The sequence below is a fragment of the Elephas maximus genome, chromosome 14 (assembly GCF_024166365.1).
Source record: "Elephas maximus indicus isolate mEleMax1 chromosome 14, mEleMax1 primary haplotype, whole genome shotgun sequence".
Lineage (NCBI taxonomy): Eukaryota > Metazoa > Chordata > Mammalia > Proboscidea > Elephantidae > Elephas > Elephas maximus.
Genome location: NC_064832.1, coordinates 96,218,219 through 96,240,169, shown reverse-complemented (window position 1 = coordinate 96,240,169; position 21,951 = coordinate 96,218,219). Strand labels below are relative to the sequence as shown.

At 43.5% G+C, this 21,951-nt stretch overlaps 1 long non-coding RNA gene across 3 annotated transcripts in view; it reads left to right on the top strand.

Moving 5' to 3' along the window:
- Nucleotides 1–21,951, top strand: part of LOC126058075 (uncharacterized) — a 95,334-nt gene that overhangs the window by 57,404 nt on the left and 15,979 nt on the right. The window contains exons 1-2 of one of the 3 annotated variants that reach the window (XR_007513086.1): nt 2,429–2,807; nt 5,030–5,153. The exons of 1 other annotated variant lie outside the window; for it this stretch is intronic. This is a non-coding gene — a long non-coding RNA (uncharacterized LOC126058075). Of the gene's footprint in view, nt 1–2,428; nt 2,808–5,026; nt 5,154–21,951 lie in introns of those variants that run through there. One more of the 3 variants, XR_007513084.1, reaches the window with a different exon arrangement.

Sequence of the window (21,951 nt, the reverse complement as noted above, 5' to 3'; positions counted from 1 at the left end):
AGGCCATTAGCCCCACGTTTCATATCCTCCCCCTATTCCTGTCTCTCCTTCTTCCTCCTTTGCTTCAGATGAATACAGACAAAGTGTTGCACCTTGGATGGCCCCTTGCAAGCTTTTAAGACCCCAGGCACTATGAACAAACTAGCAGGGAGAATAGAAGCCCCAAGCACGTTATTAGACCAATTAACTGGGATGTCCCATGAAACTATGACCCTAAACCTCCAAACCCAGGAACCAAATTCCATGAGGTGTTTGGTTTTACATAAGCAGACTCAGCGTTGTCTTCTCTGAATTCTTATCTCTGTCTTTTTAACGTAACATGCCTGTTGTGCTTTGTCAGAGTCCCCTACCTCATCCCCAGCACCCGGCCCCGCACCTCAATTCAGAAAATGCTTCTAGACAGAAAGCTGGGGTGATTGTAGAGCTCACCCCATCTCCTTCCCTTCTCTCAGGGACCACAGCTTTGTGCTGCTTTTTTTTTTTATAATGTTGTGAGAAAATCTACAATTCATGGCGACCCCATGTGTGCAGAGTAGAACTCGGCTCCATGGAATTTTCATGGCTGTGAAAACTTTCAGCAGCAGATTGACAGGCCTTTCTTTTGAAGTGCCTCTGGCTGGGTTTGAACTGCTAACCTTTTGATTAGTCCAATTTTCTACTGTTTACAACAGGATTGCAAGTTCACTACCAATTCAGCAGCACGGTAGAAGTAAACAACCTCTTTTTCCTGTTTTGTTTTTTAGCAGGTTCTGGGACAGTCATTAAAAATAATTTAGCTTTTACGTTTCTTATACATAAAACTGAATTTAGTCGCATACTTAAAATGGGACAGAATAACAGGACAGTTATACTGAAGCATAAAATGTTCTTTTTTTTTTTTTGTATGTTTATTTATTGCCCTTGTATATTAGCCATAATGCACTTTTATTTTATTGTGGCAAATATATATGTAACAAAACATTTGCCATTTCAGCAGTTTTTACATGTGCAATTCAGTGACATTAATAACGTCCATCTTGGCCAGCCATCACCACTATCCACTTCCAAATTTTGCCTTCACCCTTAACAGAAGCTCAGTGTCCCTAAAGCAATGAGTCCCCCTTTTGCCTCCCAACCGCGCCCCAGTAATCAGTAATAAACTTATGACCCTATCGTCATTGCTGTTGGGTGTCATCAAGTGATTTCAACTCATAGTAGCCCCATGTGACAGAGTAGACCTGCCCTACAGGGTTTCCTAGGCTGTCATCTTTACGGGAGCAGATCACTAGGTCTTTGGCTTGAGGAGCTGCTGGGTGGGTTCGAAACACTTACCTTTCAGGTAGCAACTGAGAGCTTAACCTTTGCACCACCAGGGGTCCTGTTAGCCTCCCTGATCTGTCCTGCATCTCACCAGCCATTGAATGCAGCAGAGTCCAGCTACCATAATTCTGCAGACCTTGATGCCTCAAACTTCTACCCTCCTGACCAACAATAAGTCCCATCTCCTTCCAAAAGTGTGCACCCTACGCATTCCCACAGACCTCCTGGTGTGGTTACATGGGAGACTAGACCAAGGCAGAGAGGTTTCTGGCTTTATGTTGTAGAGCAGTGGTCGCCAGCACAGCTTTCTGTGGTGAGGGAGCGGTATCTGTACTGCCCAACGTGGCAGCCTGTAGCCGTACCTGGCTGCCGAGTACTTGACACGTGGCTAATGTGATGTTGTTGCTGGGTGCTGTCAAGTTGATTCTGACTCATAACGACCCCATGTGTCATGGTAGAACTGCCCCATAGGGTTTCCTAGGCTGTCATCTTTATGGGAGCAGATCACCAAGTCTTTATCCTGTAGAGCTGCTGGTGGGTTTGAACCACCAACCTTTTGGTTAGCAGCTGGGCGCTTAACCATTGTGCCACCAGGGCTTCTGCTGGTGTGATACGAGAACTGAATTTTTTTGTTTAATTAATCTAAGTATAACTTAGATTGCTGTATATAGCAAGTAGCTACTGTATTAAAATTGGACACTGCAATTTTAAAATCTCCATAGGCCAACTGATAGGAGTGTTTTCCCAGGGATTGCTAGGCCTTTAAAACCCAAACCAAACTCATTGCTGTCCAGTCAGTTCTGACTCACAGCGACCCTATAGGACAGAGTAGAACTGCCCCATAGGGTTTCCAAGGGGCAGCTGGTGGATTCCAAGTGCTGACCTTTTGGTTAGCAGCTGAGCTCTTAACCACTGTGTGACCAGGGCCTTTACTAGTTAAAAATAAATAAACAAAGGAATCAACAAAAAAAGAGACTTTCGGTCACAACAATTAAGGTGCTAGTGGGATCATGTGACTGAGATTCCTTTTCTTTCTCCATCACCAGGAATTAATGATCTACCATCTAGCCTGCATTGACGTAGCACCAGTTTTCATATTGTATTTTTCCCCTTTTTAATGTTATTTTAATGGCTTTACACACATACATGAAAAAGTGGTTAACATCAGTCCTTAGGGAAACACAAATCAAAACCACTTCACACTCACTAGGATGTCTGTGATTAAAAAACACAGAAACTGAAGTGTTGGTGGGGATGGGAAGAACTGAGAACCCTCGTCCGCAGATGGTGGGAATGCAAAATGGTGCAGCCACCGTGGAAGACAGTTTGGTGCTTCCTCAAAAAGTTAGACAGAGAATTACCATTGACCCATCAGCTCCACTCCTAGGTATAAATCCAAACGGACTGAAAGCAGGGACTGAGACAGAGAGACGCTTGCACACCGACGTTCACTGCAGCATCATACACAGTAGTCAAGAGGTGGAAAGAACCCAAATGTCCACCAACAGGTGAGTGGATAAACCAACTGTGAATTATACATGCAATGGGATATTATTCAGCCATGAAACGAATGAAGTCTATCCCCTGTAAGCACGTGCTGTCACCCTGAAACAATCATCTTCATTATCTATTGTGTTAATTATTTCCTTATGTAGACAGACAAAACAGCAGGTATGAATCGTCCTAGTAGTTGTTCTAGTCAGTAAAACACTAAAGAAGCCAAACACGACTGGCTTGCAGGATAAGTAACAGGACTCTAAGGGCCCTCTTTTCATTTTAATTTCATCATTAGTAAATCTGGAGGCAGCGGTGGCTCAGAGGTAGAACTCTCGCCTTCCATGAGGGAGACCCGGATGCCACGCCTGGCCCGCGTGCCTCCTGCCCAGCCACCAGCCATCAGTCAGTAGAGGCTTGTCTGCTGCTGTGTTGCTGAACAGGTTCGGTTGTGCTAGATGGACTTGGAAGAAAGGCCTGGCGATCGACTTCTAGAAAGCAGCCAATGGAAACCTTCCTTATGGATCACAGCGGTCCAATTCATAACTGATCGTGGGGATGGGGTCGCCGTGAGTTGGGGGCAGTTAACACCCATGATGACATACTCTGCACGTTTGTCTTGCTAAGGGAACACTGCTTCTGCAGCCTTGATTCACGGTAACGCCTCTGCTTGTGAAATGGAACAGGAAAACCTTGACTTAGATTTAAAAATTAATTGCACAAAGTTGCAATCAAGCACAATATTGGTAAATGAACGGAATGTTGAAACACAGAACTGGTGGCACGCGGCCTGCTTGTTTTACAGGGCTCCTTGTTGTGGTTTGTTTTTCTAATTGTTGGTGCTGTCTGCTCTGGTTTCTGTATCTAGAACAAGCAACAACAATGTTAAACTTTGTCTAAATTGTCTTCCACTTCTTAAGAAATGGACACTTGCTTTAAAACAAAATCAAGTAGTGCATTCTTGGTAAATTTACTTGATGTAATGAAATTTTCTTTATTTTGACTGTAACTCAGACTCTGATTTTCTAGTCACTGATAGGGTAAATACACTCACACACTCACACACATTCATATACACACAGTCACACCCACATACACATGTACACACAGACACACACTCACACACATACACATGCAAACACATACACACACACAATTCATATATACACATACATACACACTCTTACACATATATACATACAACACACACGTACACACACAGACGCACACTCACACACACACACATACACACACTCACACACATGCACACTCACACCTCACACTTACTCACACACACTACTTAAGAAGTCACCTGCTGAGTGATTGAGGTGTTCCAAGTGACAAAATCGTGTGTCCTGGAAAAGACATGCAGCAGCGGGAAGTAGTCTGTGAAATTCACCTGAAAATGCCACACGTGAGCTCTTCTGTTGCTGGGTGCCGAGCAGTGGATTCTGACTCACAGCGACCCCATGTGACAGAGCAGAACTGCCCCATGAGGTTTCCTGGGCTGTCATCTTTGTGGGAGCAGATCACCAGGTCTTCCTCCCACAGAGCTGCTGGCTGGGTTCAAACCGCCAAGGTGGCACAACAACAAGTGCTCAGCTGCCAAACAACCTACATAAAGCCAAAACCAAACCCGTTGCCATCAAGTCAATTTCTACTCAAAGCGACTGTGTAGGGCAGAGTAGAGCTGGGTTTCCAAGGCTGTAACCTCTGCAGAGGCAGACTGCCACCATCTCAGGCCTTCCCACCGTCAGGCCTTCCCGTGGGCACGGGCTTTGTTAGCTGCCTTTTCGCCTGCTCACTGCCGCGTGGGGACAAACTCCAACCTTTAGGCTAGCCGTCAGGCACAGTCCATTTGTGCCACCTAGGGACCTTATCATACTCATCATAATGACCCTATACGGCTCTATAGGCATATAGGCCCTAAAGGCATATTATGGGCTCGAGCATAACAACGATTGTGGGGATGGTGCAGGACCAGGCCGTGTTTCCTTCTATTGTGCATAAGGTCGCTATGAGTCTGAACCGACTCTACCACACCTAACAAAGACAACAACAAATCTTTACCGGAGCAGATCACCAGGTCTCTTCTTCTGCAGAGCCAGTGGGTGGGTTCAAACGACCAACCTTTTCGTTAACAGCCAAGTGCTGTCCTATAGCAGGTTTGGTTTTGGGTTTAGGGACCTTATGGTAATGGGCACATTAACTAACTCCCTCCTCCCTCAAACAGCAGACTCTGTGGTAGAGGAGGATGGAGTAAGGATTACGGAGATTGGCCCCACGTGGTGCCACAGAGGATGAGGGGTTCAGCAGTTCGTGGACCACATCCGTCCAGACAATGGAGGAATTAACTTGCCGTAAGCACTTTTAAGCACAGTTCTAATACTTTGAATCCTGATTCAACAATTCACATTGGGATATCATCAGGCCTATTTCTGTGCGGAATTACTTCTGTGTGATTGTGTTTATGAGCTTATTTACTCCCGTCCTGCAGAGCTCACTGTTGGATTTTAAAGTTCTTCATAGCTGACTAATATTAAATGATTCGATTCAGAAGCACTTCCTTTTGACTCAGCATACTCTTTGTTGTTGTTGTTGGATGCCATCGAGTCGATTCCAACTCCCTGTGACCCTGTGTGCCAGAGTAGGGCTGCCCCATAGGGTTTCCTAGGCTGTCATCTTTTCAGAAGCAGATCGCCAGTTTTTTCTGCCGAGGAGCCATTGGGTGGGTTTGAAACACTGACTGTTGGGTTAGCTGCCTAGTGCTTAACCGTTGTGCCACCAGGGCTCCAGCAGCATACTCTCAAGGAGCACTGGCTAGTGTCTGACAAGCCACGCTGAGGGGTTTTCTGTGAGTCCAGTTCACAGTCGGCCTCACTGGTTCTTGGTTTGGGCAGCAACTCTGCAGAGCTTTAACCACGTGTTTAGAGAACTGACCAAGATGATTTTTCTTCAATTATCACAATGTGGTAAGTGAAAAGGGATGAAAGCTGAAGGAAGGGCCACCAAGTTACTGCTGTTGGTTCTCAGATTCAAAGCGTTTTTACATTAAAACTCATCTGAGTACAGCCTTACTGGAGTTTTACAGTTTATATTGATATAAAAGTACTAAACACTTGGACCAGTCTGGCAGTAAGGAAGCCTATTTACTTTATTCAATCCAGCCTTTGCTAAGCTTGCTGAACCACTGAACTTTTTGGTTTTGTTTTTTCACAGAACGCCAATTAAAGTCTTCACTTGACCTATGCTAATGCCCAATGTGGGTGTGACCCCGGGATGACTGTATACAAACCCAACCAGGTGCAGTTGAGTCGGCTCTGACTCAGGGTGCCCCATGTGTGTCAGAGCAGACCTGTGCGCCACAGGATTTTCCATGGCTGGTTTTTCAGACGTTGATTGCCAGGCCTTTCTTCCAAGGCACCTCTGGGTGGACTCCAACTATCAACCTTTCCGAAAATCTCACTTTTCTATTCATTCGTGGAGCATCACCTGTGGCTGGACCTTATCAGATTAGGCGCTGTTCTTGAGGCCTTTTGTCTCTGCTCTACAGCTAGACTAGCCAAGCAAATTGCTCTCCCGTGGCTAACTTAGCCTGTAGGTGACACGGTAAATAGAACCACACAGTTAAAGTTTGAATTCCCACCTCTGACTTGCCCTGCTCCGGCAGGCCAAATCCATCATCCAGTGTTTTGTGCCGTCACGCCCTTGAACCAGCTGCCTGATGGGTACATTTAGCTGTCTGAACTCTCCCTGCCTATCCCCATGGGAAAATCTTCTGGTAGGAAAATAAACGCACAAAGGACTAAGGTACAAGGCAAGCTGGGCAGGAGGAGGACTAGCAAGAGGGTGCACAGTGTTGTTTTTCAGACGAAACATGTTTCCACCCTTCACTGCCAAAGCCGCTGCCAGCTCCTCCTGGGTCTTAGGTATTCCGCGGTGAGGTTAGCGTCAAAGGAAACCTTCGCTCCCCTCGTGGCATTACTGTGGAACAACCAGGGAAAGCAGTGATGAAAACATTGAGTGTCTAGTAGGCAAAACCAAATGTATTTTGAAAGTTTGACTTTCTGGAATTTTTTTCTTTTTTCATTCACATAGTAGAAGGCCTGCCTAGACTTTATTGACCAAAACAAACTTAACCAAACCCACTGCCATCCAGTCCACCCTGACCCCCAGTAACCCTGCAGGGCAGAGGAGAACTGCCCCACAGGGTTTCCAAGGCTGTAAACCTTTACAGAAGCAGACCGCCACATCTTTCTCCTGCCAAGCAGCTGATGGGTTCAACCACCGACCTTTCAGTTAGCAGCCAAGCACTTTAACCACTGCGCCACCAGGGCTCAATACCAGACCGAGCCTAGACGTCTTTGGTTCCTAAACATGTAGAATTCTGTGTTGGGTTTAATGCTCTGGTGCCTCAAAGGGTTTGAAACATTGGAAGAAGTTTTGAAAGCGCCGCAGGAATAATAAAAGGAGAGAGGAGAGTGATTTATGGAGGAGATTAGAGGAACTAGCCACGTGTGGCGTGGTTAAGTGAGAGTTAATGGAAGACACGAGGCTAAAACGTGAAGTGTGTAAATGCCAAAGAGAAGAACTATGTTACACACGCAGAGAAAGCGCCAGCTAGGCATGATGGAATGAAATTCAAGGCAGGTACGTTTAGGTTGTTCCTGAATTATAAGTTATTTTAATAGCTAATGTTTATTAATCATTAGAGAAATGAAACTGTTATGTTGATGAACAGTCATCACTGGAAGAGTGTTTCTCTATAATTTTAAATTTACAATAGCCTGAACTTAGAAACGAGCTGCAGTCTGTAGTCTATTTATGAGGAGTCTTACTATTTATCCTCTCTTAACTTATAAACCAGGAGCCCTGGTTGTGCAGTGGTTAAGCACTGGGCTGCTAAGGGAAAGGTCGGCAGTTCCAACTCACCAACCACACAGCGTGGATGAAAGATGTGGCAGTCTACTTCTGTAAAGATTTACAGCCTTGGAAGCCCTACGGGGGCAGTTCTACTCTGTCCTACAGGGTGACAGTGAGTTGGAATTGATTTGATGGCATGGTTAAGCACTGGACCGATAACCAAAAGGTTGGCAGTTTGAACCCACTCAGCAGCTTGGAGAAAGACCTGGCAATCTGCTCCCACAAAGATTACAGCCTAGGAAAACCCATGGGGCAGTTCTACTCTGTCACGTGGGGTTGACATGAGCTGGAATCGACTCAACAGTGCACAACAACAACTGATGTGAACCTTCAGCTTTTGTCGAATGCATCTGTGTGCTAGACACTGCAGTAAACACTGAGGGGAAACAGACAGAGCCCCTACCTCATGGGGCTCATAGCCTACACACAGGACCAACAGTAAACCAATAGGCATGTAAATAAACTGACAGCCGATATCAATGCTAAGTAGGAGAAGACACATGGTATCCCCAGAGTGCACCTGACCCGAGCCATGGTGTTTTCAATCGCATCATAAGCATGAGAAAGCTGGGCAATGAATATGGAAGACCGAAGAAGGATTGACGCCTTTGAATTGCGGGGTTGCCGAGGAACACTCAGTACACCACAGACTGCCAGAAGAGTGAACAAATCTGTCTTGAAGAACTCCCATACTTACATTGTCAGAAGGTGCAGTCTTTTTTTTTTTTTCTTTGAGATATACATTTCTCAGAACATGGCTTCAGAGGTGATCTAAAATTAGACAAAAGCTGTTAGTATTTTTGGCCTAGAGTTCGTTGCTGCTCTCTGCCTTGGTGACTACGTCTCCCAACCTTAGCTGAGTCTATGAGACGGTCGACTCTTTGGAGCCAGTGCCATCCTGTCTTCTGTCCTTTGCCACCTTGCCCACGTACTTACCCCACCTCACACTTGCCCTGAATGCAGCCTCTCACCATCCTCAGCCTCACACAACTGCCCTCAGCTTGGCAGATGCTTGGCCCCTACTTTCCATCTCACTCTGGCCCTGTCCGACTTCGCTTGTCAAAGGCGTTCTTTCTTCAAGATCAAGTTCAAATATCTTCTCTGGGAAACTGTCCCCACTTGTACTCTCCCTGCACTTTGTTCTTCTTCGACTGTAACGCGTGTTGTTGTTGTTGTTGGGTCAAGTCGATTCCGTCTCATAGTGACCGCATGTGGCAGAGGAGGGTACCTCCTAAACCTGATCCCTTCTGAGTTATAAAAAGCCCAGAATAGACAGAGACACAGACACAGGGAAAGACAGACGCCATATGAGGACTGTCCACAAGCCAGCTGAGTGCATTACCCATTTGTACCACCCAGGGGTGGGATAGTGTATAATCTTCCCTGGAAGCATTATAGATAGGATGCGTTTTCATCCTTCCCAGGCAGCACGTTTGTGGCCCCATATGTGTGTTAGTGTGTCTAGGGGTGGCGGCTAAGGGGCAGTGGTGGTGGAATTTAAATGCTCTGCTAAGACTTATTTTAGCCCCATAAGACTAAGATAACATTTTTCTATCACTACGTGGCAAACCACTGAAATGAATACCTGTAATAACAGTACCGACAGTTCTGGACAGAGGAATGAATTTTTGCTTTCCAGAGAATGGCTGGTACTTTTCACGCAGTGCCGTTACGTTCACACACATCCCTCTTACTACCTTACATCTCACTCCCATATCAGAAAGAAGACGTAAAGTAAAACTGAATGTCTTTACTGAAACACGGCTCTCATTTGCCACTTTAGATTTTAAGTGCACAGGTGTCATTTATGATCTATTCTCAGAGTGGTCTTGTGAGCAAAAATTATACATTAGTTGTTGATGAAAAATGAGATGCTTAGAGCTTTTGATTTATTCTGTCCCTAAATTTAGGAAATAACAACAAAAACCTCTTTATTAACAATCAAAAAATGAGAAATCCATAATTATGACAGGAAATTATCATCTAAGAGTAAGCTGGATGCTTTGAGATCCTCTGTAACTGTTTCTGTATTACCACTTCGCACCTTACTGACCAGCCCTCCAGGGCATATTGCCTTGCTTCCCAAAGCTGCCCCTCCCCTTTCCTGCACTGCCACCTGTGCCCAGACCTTGTCTCCTTGGGCTCTCGGCAGCATTTGATCATGTTAACTAGAGGAACCTTGACCTCCCATCTCCTTAGCCACCACCATGGAGCCATATGTTGGCTCTTCTTTACCTCTCTGGTGGCTCCTTCATAGGCTCATTGACTCCTCTGACTGTCCCATAAGTGAGGCCTTCACCCAAGGCCTCTTCCTTCTCCTTCCATCTACTTTCAGAGAGCCATTGCCTCCGCTCTCGAAGCTTCAGCCACCCTCAGACCTGCATCCACCTCCATTTCAGATTCCAATCCCTCATTCTTAATTCTGTTCTTGACACTGTCCTTGGCTCCAAGTCTTTCTGGCACCTTACTCGCTTTGTATTCCCCCCCACCCCCACCCACCACTTCTGGACTGTAAATTCCCACTGGATCATGAATTCTGTGAGGGCAAGCCTTCTGGTTGTTGTCATTTTTATTTAAACATAGATACCCTCAGCACTTAGAAAAAGGCATGGCACATAGTCAGTTGACTTTGGATAAACATTGAATGAATGAGTGATTGAGTGACATCGCCCCATCTCTACCAGCCTAACTACATTGTTAGTCACCTGTACTCATAGCTAGGGTGACCATGTCATTTACTGCCCAAAACCTGTTAAAAAACCAACTTGTTGCCATTGAGTTCAATCCCAACTGACAGCAACCCTATAGGTCAGAGTAGAACTGCTCCAACAGGTTTCCAAGGAGTGGCTGGTGGATGCAAACTGCCGAACTTTTGGTTAGAAGCCAAACTTTTTAACCATTGTACCATCAAGTTTCCTTATTGCCAAACTGGATTTTTTTTAGTGTGAAAGGTGTCACTATTAATAATTATACTGGGTAGTAGCCATGAACTGGTACTGTCTTGGAAAAACCTCACCTTAATCACCAGCATTTTTTACTTTTCCTCCTCAGTAGCCCCTGCATTGTCATCTGCCAAGACATACTTCTTCTGCCTTTTCTCTGTTGTGGCTGGGTTCCATCAAGTCAATTTTCAACTCATAGTGATCCCGTGTGACAGGGTAGATTATAACCTTTACAGGAGAAGATCACCAGGTCCTTCTCTCACAGAGCCACTGTATGGTTTTGAACCTCCAACCTTTCAGTTAGCAGCCAAGTGCTTAACCATTGTGCAACCAGGGCTCCTAGCTTCTCACTTGGCCTTCCGCTTTCTGCCCTCACCCCATCTAGCCTGATAGCCTCTTGACTGGTCTCCCAGACCCCCAGTCCCCCAGAGCCCTAGCCAGTCTTCTCAGCGTCAGTCTCTGTCCATTCTGTTCCCAGCTACACATACCCAGAGCTGCCAGATTCATCGTCTTAAGGGAGAACTCCAACACTGATTTCCCTACCGATAAAGAATTTCATTACCTCTTAAGTAAGTACAGATTTGTAACTGTCAAAGCCCTCAACTTTCAACCAGTCTACATGTGGAGGCATATTTCTTATACCTGAGACCCTAGCTACTCACAGCAGCATTGCCATCAGCTGGGAACTTCTTAGAAATGAAAATTTTTGGACTCCACACTAGACCTATGGAATCAGAGCTCACATTTTAGCAAGATTCTCAAGTGATTCGTATTTGAGAAGCACTGCTGTTGTTGTTACCGGCCATTGAGTCAGCCCCCAACTCATGGCAACCCCACGCACAATGGAAGAAAACGCTGCCCGGTCCTGCGCCATCTCCATGATTGGTTGCAGATTGGATTATTGTGATCCATAGGGCTTTCACTGGCCGATTTTTGGAAGTAGATCTCCAGACCCTTTTACAAGTTAGCTGGATGGAATCACACAATTCCAAAATCACACCCCAAGGTTTTCACTTCCATGCCTAGTTTATATGGTCTTTTTGTGTAGGATACCTGCCCTCACCATCTCTACTAATTGAAATGGTATCCAGTTTCCAAAGGTAAACCCTGATCACTATCTACTCCATGAAACTTTCCTGAAACAACAAAATATTATCTTTCATTCTCTGAACACCATAGTGTTTTTTTCTACTCTTTTGTCACTATGTCACTTACCTTGTATTATAGTTACTGAGGTATTAATTTCATACACAAGGAGCCCTGCTGGCACAACAGTTAAGCACTTGGCTGCCAACAAAAAGGTTGTCAGTTCGAACCCACCTTGCAGCTCTGCAGGAGAAAGACCTGGAAATTAGTTCTCATAAAGATTACAGTCTAGGAAACCCTATGGGACAGTTCTACTCTGTCACATGGGGTCGCTATGAGTTAGAATGGACTCCACAGCACACAACTATAGTAACAACAACACGTTGTCTATGCACACGTTCCTCTCCCTACTATGTTGTAAGCCCAATGCGGACAGGAATTCCTTTGTATCCCTCATGGAATCCTCAGTGCCTTGAAATGGTGTCTCACATAATTTTAATTTAATTGAGGTCTTAAATAATGCTGAATTAGTGAGTTATCACTGTGTTTAACTTTATTATAAAATCTGGTTAACTATAAATTAACTTTGTCCTCAAATTAAATAAGGACAAATCCAATGAGATTGAGTTACTTCAAATATAACTTTGAACATTTTCAGACTTGAGCTCTGGTAGGAAATACAAAGGATGCTTCAAAACGTGTACTGAACACTCTGGTCCTTGTCCCTAGGTTTAGAATTCTGACACTCCCACAGGGAGGCTTAGAATATTAATTGCTGCCATACAGCTAGAAAGTGGTGAGAAATTACACGTGAGACAATTACATGAAAGTTTAACTTCCTGTATTTGGCTAGGGGCTGTACCATGATGAAAGACAGCTGGGAAATAGAAAGTAGCTCTGAAAGAAATGAATTTTCGGGGAATAAAGGATGTATGTAAAAATTAAAAATGTTACCTGAAGCATGACTCTTGTTGCTCGAACTATATACCCAGATGTGTCATTGCTAACATAGTAGTAAGCAAGAAAAGCTAGCAAACATTTGTGAGATGGTAAAAAGAAATGGGTAGTAGGTTCTTCCAAGTCCCTGGGTGGTACACACGGTTAACACATTCGGCTGCTGACTGAACGGCTGGAGGTTCCATCCACACAGGGGGCCTCAAAAGAAAGGCCTGACGATCTCCTTCTGAAAAATCTGCCTTTGAAATCCTATGGAGCACACTTCTACTCTGACACACATGGGATGCCATGAGTAGGAATCAACTCAATTGCAGCTGGCCTGGTTACTTATTGTTAGATGCTACTGACTCAGTTCCAACTCATAGTGATCCTGTGTACAAAAGAAAGAAACACTGTCCTGTCCTGCGCCATCCTCACAATTCTTACTATATTTGAGCCCATTGTTGCAGCAACTGTGTCAGTCCATCTCATTGAGGGTCTTCCTCTCTTTTGCTGACTCTCTACTTTACCAAGCATGATGTCCTTCTCCAGGGACTCCTGATAACATGTCCAAAGTACATGAGATGAAGTGTCACTATCCTTGATTCTAAAGAGCATTCTGGCTGTAATTTTTCCAAGACAGATTTATTTGTTCTTCTGGCAGTCCATGGTATATTCAATATCCTTCGACAGCATCATAATTCAAGGGCACCATTTCTTCTGCAGTCCTTCTTATCCATCCACTCGTCTGTCAGTTTGTCGTACCGTAGTGGCATGCATGTTGCTGTGATGCTGGAAGCTATCACTGGTATTTCAAATACCAGGAGGACCATACATGGTGGGCAGATTTCAGTGGAGCTTCCAGTAAGACAGACTAGTAAGAATGACCAGGTGATCTATTTCTAAAAAATCTGGCCAGTGAAAACCTTAAGAATAGCAGCGGAACATTGCCTGGTACAGTGCTGGAAGATGAGCCCCTCAGGTTGGGAAGGCACTCAAAATACGACTGGGGGAAAGCTGCCTCCTCAAAATAGAGTCGACCTTAATGGCATGGATGGAGTCAAGATTTTGGGACCTGCATTTGCTGATGTGGCAAGACTCAAAAGGAGAAGAAACAGCTGCAAACATCCATTAATAATGGGAACATAGTAGGTACAAAGTATGAATCTAAGAAAACTAGAAGGTGTGAAAAATGAAATGGAATGTTTGAACATAGATATTCCAGGCATTAGTGAGCTGAAATGGACAATTATATCTTCTACTATGCCAGGAGTGACAAATAGAAGAGGAATGGCTTCACATTCATTTTCAAAAAGAACATTTCAAGATCTGTCCTGAAGTACATCTCTGTCAGTGACAGGGTAATATCCATACACCTACAAGGAAGACCAGTTAATGTGAATGTTATTAAAATCTACCCACCAAGAGCTAAGGCCAAAGATGAAGAGATGGAAGATTTTTACCAACTTCTGCAGTCTGAAATTGATCAAACATGCTATCAAGATGCATTGATAATTATTGGTTATTAGAATGCAAAAGTTGAAAACAAGAAGGTAGGATTGATAGAAAATTTGGCTTTGGTGATAGAAATTCCATGATAGAATTTTGCAAGACCAACCACCTATTCATTGGAAATACCTTCTTTCAACAACATAAATTGTGACTATACACATGGACCTCACCAGATGGAATACACAGTAATCAAATCAACTACATCTGTGAAAAGAGACGATGAAAAAGCTCAATATCATCAGTTAGAACAAGGCCAGAGGCCAAAATCGGAACAGACCATCAATTACTCATATGCAAGTTCAAGTTGAAGCTGAAGAAAATCAAAACAGTCCACAAGAGCCAAAATATGACCTTGACTATATCCCACCAGAATTTAGAGACCATGTCAAGAATAGATTTGACACATTGAACACAAATGACTGAAGACCAAAAGAGTTGGTAAAATGAAATCAAGAACATCCAACATGAAGAAAACAAAAGGTCATTAAAAGATAGGAAAGAAACAAAAGACCAAAACTGATGTCAGAAGAGACTCTGAAACTTGCTCTTGAACACACAGTAGCTAAAGCAAATGGAAGATATAACGAAATGAAAGAGCTGACTGGAAGATTTCAAAGGGTGGCTCCAGAAGACAAAGTAAAGTATAATAATGAACTGTGCAAAGACCTGAAGTTAGAGAACAAAAAGGGAAGAACACGCTTTGCATTTCTCAAGCGGAAAAAATTGAAGAAAAAATTCAAGCCTTGAGTTGCAATACTGAAGGATTCTATGGGCAAAATGTTGAAGCATCAAAAGAAGATGGAAGGGATACACAGAGTCAGTATACCAAAAAGAATTGGTCGACATTCAACTATTTCAGGAGGTAGCATATGATCAAGAGCCAATGGTATTGAAGGAAGAAGTCCAAGCTCCACTGAAGCCATTCGCATAAAACAAGGCTCCAGGAATTGACAGAATACCAATTGAGATGTTTCAAAGAACAGATGAACGCTGGAAGCCCCCACTCATCTATGTCAAGAAATTTGGAATACAGCTACCTGGCCAATCAACTGGAAGAGATCCATGCTTATGCCCATTCCGAAGAAAGGTGATTCAACAGAATGTGCAAATTATCGAATGATATTAATATCACACTCAAGTAAAATTTTGCTGAAGATAATTTAAAAATAGTTGCAGCAGTACATCTATAGGGAACTGCCAGAAATTCAAGCCAAATTGAAGAGGACATGGAATTAGGGATATCTTTGCTGATATCAGATGGATCTTGGCTAAATGTAGAGAATACCGGAAAGATATTTTCCTATGTTTTATTGACTATGTAAAGGCATTTGATTATGTGGATTATAACGAATCATGGATAACATTGTAAAGAATAGGAATTCCAGAACACTCAGTTGTGCTCATGAGGAATCTGCATGGATCAAGAGGCAGTCGTTCAAACAGAACAAGGGGATACTGCATTATTTAAAGTCAGGAAAGGTATGTGTCAGGGTTGTATCCTTTCACCATACTTTTTCAATCTGTGTGCTGAGCAAGTAATGCAAGAAACTGTACTATATGAAGAAGAACATGGCATCAGGATTGGAGGAAGACTCATTAACAGCCTGAGATATGCAGATGACACAACCCTGCTTGCTGAAAGTGGAGAGGACTTGAAGCACTTACTGATGAAGATCAAAGACTACAACCTTCAGAATGGATTACACTTCGACATAAAAAAACAAAAACCTTCACAATTGGACCAATAAGCAACATCATGATAAACACAGAAAAGACTGAAGTTGACAAGGATTTCTTTTTACTTGGGACACGCAATCAGTGCCCATGGAAGCAGCAGTCAAGAAGTCAAACCAGGTATTGCATTGGGCAAATCTGCTGCAAAAGACCTCTTTAAAGTGTTAAAAAGCAAAGATGTCACTTTGAGGACCAAGATGTGCCTGACCCAAGCCATGGTGTTTTTATTCACCTGGTATGCATGTGAAAGCTGGTCAATGAATAAGGTTAGTAGGTTCTTTATTATTTCTGTGCTGCGTTAATCGGTTAATTTATGGGCCAAGAGAACTACAATAATAGCCATAAAAGCTGTGATTCAGTTTTATTGTCTCGCACTGGCCTTTTTTGTGTGTGATTTCTTTTTAGTTCCTGAACTTTGTGCCAGGAGTTATCTCTAGACTGTAGAGTCACATTGCTCGCGTACTGACGCAGCCTTGTGCCCACTGTGGAAAGGATTAGTGGAAATTCTCATTGTTCTGGTTGGTTCCTATGTGAAAGGACCATATAAAACTCCTTTGAGTGATTAGCACATCATCCCAACAAAGGATCAGTTGATTTTTTTTTATAGTAAAAGGTCAGGCAAGAGAAAGTCACTTAGAAGGCATAAGGGATTGCCTTCTCGGGGTAATTTTTATTCTGAATTATGAAACAACTTCAAAGGCATGAGTCAAGTGCTTAGTATTTCTGGAGTAAAACATTACTATTGAGTAACTGTGGTTCAAGGAGGCATCTCTCCTGGGTTAACATAAATGAGAACAAATAAAAGTCCATTCTGCAGACATGTAGGCGCGCTTAAAGGGTACACGTGGGTACGTTAACCAGTGTCACACTCACTCACCCTTTCTGGTAATCCCCACGTACTCAACCCTTGACTTTGTGATGAACAGTTCATTTGGAATGAACATTCTCTACTCTTCCAGGTACAAAAAGGTTACGTATTTCCCATTGAATACTTACATCTATGTTATGCATTGAATTTTGTCTCCTCAAAATATATGTCAACTTGGCTAGGCCGTGATTTCCAGTGTTGCATGATTGTCTACCATTTTGTCATTTGACGCGATTTTCCTATGTGTTGTAAATTCTACCTCCATTTTTTTTTAACGTTAATGAGGTGGGGTTAGGGGCAGTTATGTTAATGAGTCAGAACTAAATCCATAAGACTGGGTTGTGTTTTAAGTCAATCTCTCTTGAGATATAAAAGAGAGAAGGGAGCAGAGAGACAAGGGGACTTCATACCACCAAGAAACAAGAGCCAGGAGAATAGCATGTCCTTTGGACCTGGGCTCCCTGTGCTTGAAAGCTCCTCGACAGGGAAAGATAGATGACAAAGACCTTCCCCCAGAGTTGATAGACAGAGAAAGCCTTCCCCTGGAGCTGACGCCCTGAATTCAGACTTCTAGCCTCCTAGACTGTGGGAGAATAAAATTCTCTTTGTTAAAGCCGTCCACTTGTGATATTTCTGTTATAGCAGCGCTAGATAACTCAGACAATCTAATACTTTAAACTTTTTTTTTCTTCAACTTTTAAGCACCATTTCTGGAGGTTGTTGTTAGTTGCCAACAAGTCAGTCTCCAATTCATGACCACCCCATGCACAGTAGGACAAAAACTGCCCGATCCTGCATCATCCCCATGATCGTTTGCAGACTGAACCCTTGTGATCCATAGGATTTTCATTGACTCATTTTTGGAAGTAGATTGCCAGGCCTTTCTTCCTAGTCTGTCTTATTCTGGAAACACTGAAACCTGTTCAGCATTCCATCAACATGCACGCCTCCACTGACAGATGGGTGGTGGCTGTGCATGAGGTACATTGGCCAGGAATCAAACCTGGTCTCCTACATGGAAGGCAAGAATTCTACCACTGGACAACCACTGACCCCTGTGTATGCACAGATCTTGGTTAAAACCACAGCCTTTGTTTTATTCACTACCTGTGTTCTGAAATGATTTGTCTGATCTTTTTTACATTAAAATAAATGAACACTAGCAGAACAAGGATTCTGTTGACCTTATGTGTCTGATTGGTGGCAACTTAAGTCTAAAATAAGGCAGGTGTTTCTGAGACACCGTCTATTGTTTTAAGTTTCTTTGTCTGAGCCTTAATTGGAACTTAAACAGAAATAAACTTTGTGGTTACATTTTCCCAATTTCAGTTCAGGAATAGAAGCAATGTCTTTCTCCCACTGAGTGGCTGGAGGGTTCCAACCACCAACCTTTTGGTTACCAGCCGGGCACTTAGCCACTGTGCCTCCAGGTCTCCTTTGGTGTAGAAAAATCCTAAATTGAATATGAAGAGCTCATGGCTGGATATCAAACAAGTACCTGAATTCATACAATTTCAGATCTAAACGAGAACTCAGACGACATCTATTGTGCTTCTCCCACTTTACAAAGGAGGAAACAAGGGAGAACGTGAGAGTTTAAGTGACTGGCTTGAAATTATACAGCTGTCTAAGGGCAGAGCTCAGACTGGAACTCAGGCCAGGGTGTATCATAGTTCAGTACCCTTTTCACTACTGCATATTGTCTTCCTCAGTTTATCCTTTTGGCAAGTGCTATATTAATCAATATAGGGAGTCCCTGACTTACTTACGATGGGGGTCAGTAATCAACATCCATGGAAACAGCAGTCAAGAACTCAAACAACATATCACACTGGGCAAATCCACTGCACAAGACCTCTTTAAAGTGTTAAATTAGAAAGCAAAGATGTCGCTTTGAAGACTAAGGCGCGCCTGACCCTAGCCACGGCCTTTTCAATCGCCTCATATGCATGGGAAGCTGGACAATGAAAAGAGAAGACAGAAGAAGAACTGATACATTCGATCTGTGGCGTTAGTAAAGAATGCTGAATATACTGTGGCCTGCCAGAGAAGGAACAAATCGGTCTTAGAAGAGATATAACCTTTGAACGTGTCTTCAGAAAGACCAATCATTAGAAAAGGACATCATGTTTGGTTATATAGACGGCCAACAAAAGTGAGGGGAACTCTCCATGACATGGAGTGACACATTAGTCGAAACAATGGACTCAAACATACCAATGATCATGAAGATGGTGCAGGACCAGGGAACATTTCATTCTGTTGTACATGGGGTCACCATGAGTCAGAGCTGACTTGACAGCAACTAACAACAACAACCGCCTTCACAATGAAAGAAGAATGCTAAAAATAGCAAATATTTTTGACAAGACAATAACATGCCTGTTTTAGGTACCATCAAGTCAGCTCTGACTCACAGTGACCCTGTGCACAACAGAACTAAACACTGCCGGGTCCTGAGCCATCCTCATGATCATTGTTATACTTGAGCCCACTGTTGCAGCCATTGTGTCAGTCCATCTCGTTGAGGGTCTTCCTCTCTTTTTTGCTGACCCTCTACTTTACCAAGCTTGATGTTCTTCTCCAGGTACTGGTCCCTCCTGATAACATGTCCAAAGTACGTGAGATGAAGTCTCGCCATCCTTGCTTCTAAGGAGCCTTCTGGCTGTCTATCCTGAAACTCTTCATGACATCAGTCTAAAATTCATAAGCCTTGACATTTACACATATGGACTCAAGGAGGGTACCCTTCTTAACAGGAGCTCAGAAAGGGCATAGTATTCAGCAGGTGTTTAACCAAAGCAGATATGAGAGAGAAAAAAACCCAAAAAGCTGACGTTTTCAGTTGTATGCTTTCAGGCATTAGTGATGGTGAACGTAGGCTAGACTTCGCTAGCATCCCAGCTCTCTCTTTGCTCACATGGTGGGAGCACTGGCAACGCAGACGGACAAACGTACAGTAAATCATTTCTCCTGCCGAGGAGGAGCCATCTGAGCGTCTGTCAGCACGATTTGTTCCAGCCTCTTTAGGAATGGGGTGAATTGATCCTGAGAGAACTGTGAGACAGATTTTCAATGAAACTGAGTATTTCTTTGACACTATTATCACTCTAATTAAAAAAATATCAAATTAAAACAGAGCAACACTTGGAAAGTATAGTTTTGTTCTGCATATTAATGCTCCAGAAAATCCCCGGTGAATCTGTTAAATTATAACCAAACACCAGAATAAATCCTTGGGCGTTAAAACAAAAATGGTATTGGCAGATTTCCACTCTATATTCATTTCTTGCTGCACTCCTGAAAGTAATTGTGCAAAATATTCTTCCCTACTCCCAAACCAAGGAGCCCTGGTGGTGCAGTGGTTAAGTGCTCGGCTGCGAACTGTGAAGTCATTGGTTAGAACCCATGTGCCACTCCGTGGCAGAAAGATGTGGCAGTCTGTTCCCCTAAAGATGACAACCTTGGAAACCCTATGGGGCAGTTCTACCCTGTCTTACAGCGTCGCTAGGAGTGGGGATCGACTTGACTGCAGCACCTGTGAGAGCCAGAACAGGACTAGACTGTCTTGTTTTTCTGGGTCTCACAAATGTTCCGCCTTTGACAGGGTACAGCTTGCCACCTTTATATCGCTCTCTGTTATTGGAAAATATTTGCGTTTTCCTTCTCTGACAGGTTTTTCCACCTTACACAGGTTCTGGCTTTAGCAGCATTTACTGTATATGTTTAGGGAGTCCTGGTGGTGCAGTGTTTAAAGGCTAGGCTGATAACTGCAGTGTCAGTGGTTTGAACCCACCCAGCATCTCCACAAGAGAAAGACCTGGTGGTCTGCTTCCATAAAGATCACAGCCTTGTAAACCCTATGGGGAGGTCTGCTCTGTCACATGGGGTCACTAGGACCTGTGTAAGGTGGAAACTAAGTCAGAGTCCACTTGACAGCAGTGGGTTTTGGGTTATTCCCAAACCCAGCTAAGAATGGGAAAGTTATGCTGAAATGAAAATTCAGCCAAAGTGACCCATAAATACCAAAATTGATTCCCTTTTCTAATTTCCTCAAAAGTTGTAGGTAGAATTGTCCATAACACATTGCTATGAAAGAACTCATGGTGATTGGTCATTATTTTGGGCCAGGCCTTGTTATAAAAGCTTTATAAATATGATCACATTCAAGCTATGAGGTCCTATTTATAAACATGAAGTAGGGAGAATATTATCCCCATTTTATAGGAGAGAAAGCAGAGACGCAGAGAAGCTATAACTTATCCTAACAAGTGTGGCAGAGCTAGACTGGAAACATGTTGATTAAAGGCCATGTAGTTTTTCATGTAGCTTAGATCCATTTCCTGTATTCTGAGCTATCATGATAATTTAGTTTTTGAGTATAAAATCACGACTGTGTGGAGAAATTAAAAGACTATGACTGTAGGTGGCTATTTCTTAAATTATTTAACCAGGGCTTCCAGCCAGTTCATTTTAGTTCAGATTCCTGCTGAGAATTTGCATGTCCAGATATACTGAATCAGGATCTACGGTTTAACCAGATCCCCAGGTGATTCTTATGTATGATAAATTTTGAGAACCACTGCTCTACTAGTGGTTCTCAGAACAGGTCCCAAACCAGGGCTGAGAGCTGGGGGGACCATGGTCTCGGGAAACACCTAGCTCAATTGTCATAAAAGAGTTTATAAAGAAAATGTTCTACATTCTACTTGGGTGAGTAGTGTCTGTGGTCTTAAAAGCCTGTGAGCGGCCATCTAAGATACTCCACTGGTCTCACCCCTTCAGAAGCAAGGAAGAATGAAGAAAACTAAAGATACAAGGGAAAGATTAGTCCAGAGGACTAATGGGCCACATCTACTGCAGCCTCCACCAGACTGAGTCCAGTACAGCTAGATGGTGCCCGGCTACTACCACTGGCTGCTCTGACAGGGATCACAATAGAGGGTCCTGGACAGAGCTAGAGAGAAATGTAGAAACTTTTAACTCACAAAAAAACACCAGACTTACTGGCCTGACAGAGACTGGAGAAACCCCAAGAATATGGCCCCCAGATACCCTTTTAGCTCAGTAATGAAGTCACTCCCAAGGTTCACCCTTCAGCCAAAGATTAGACAGGCCCATGGAACAAAATGAGACTAAAGGGGCACACCAGCTCTG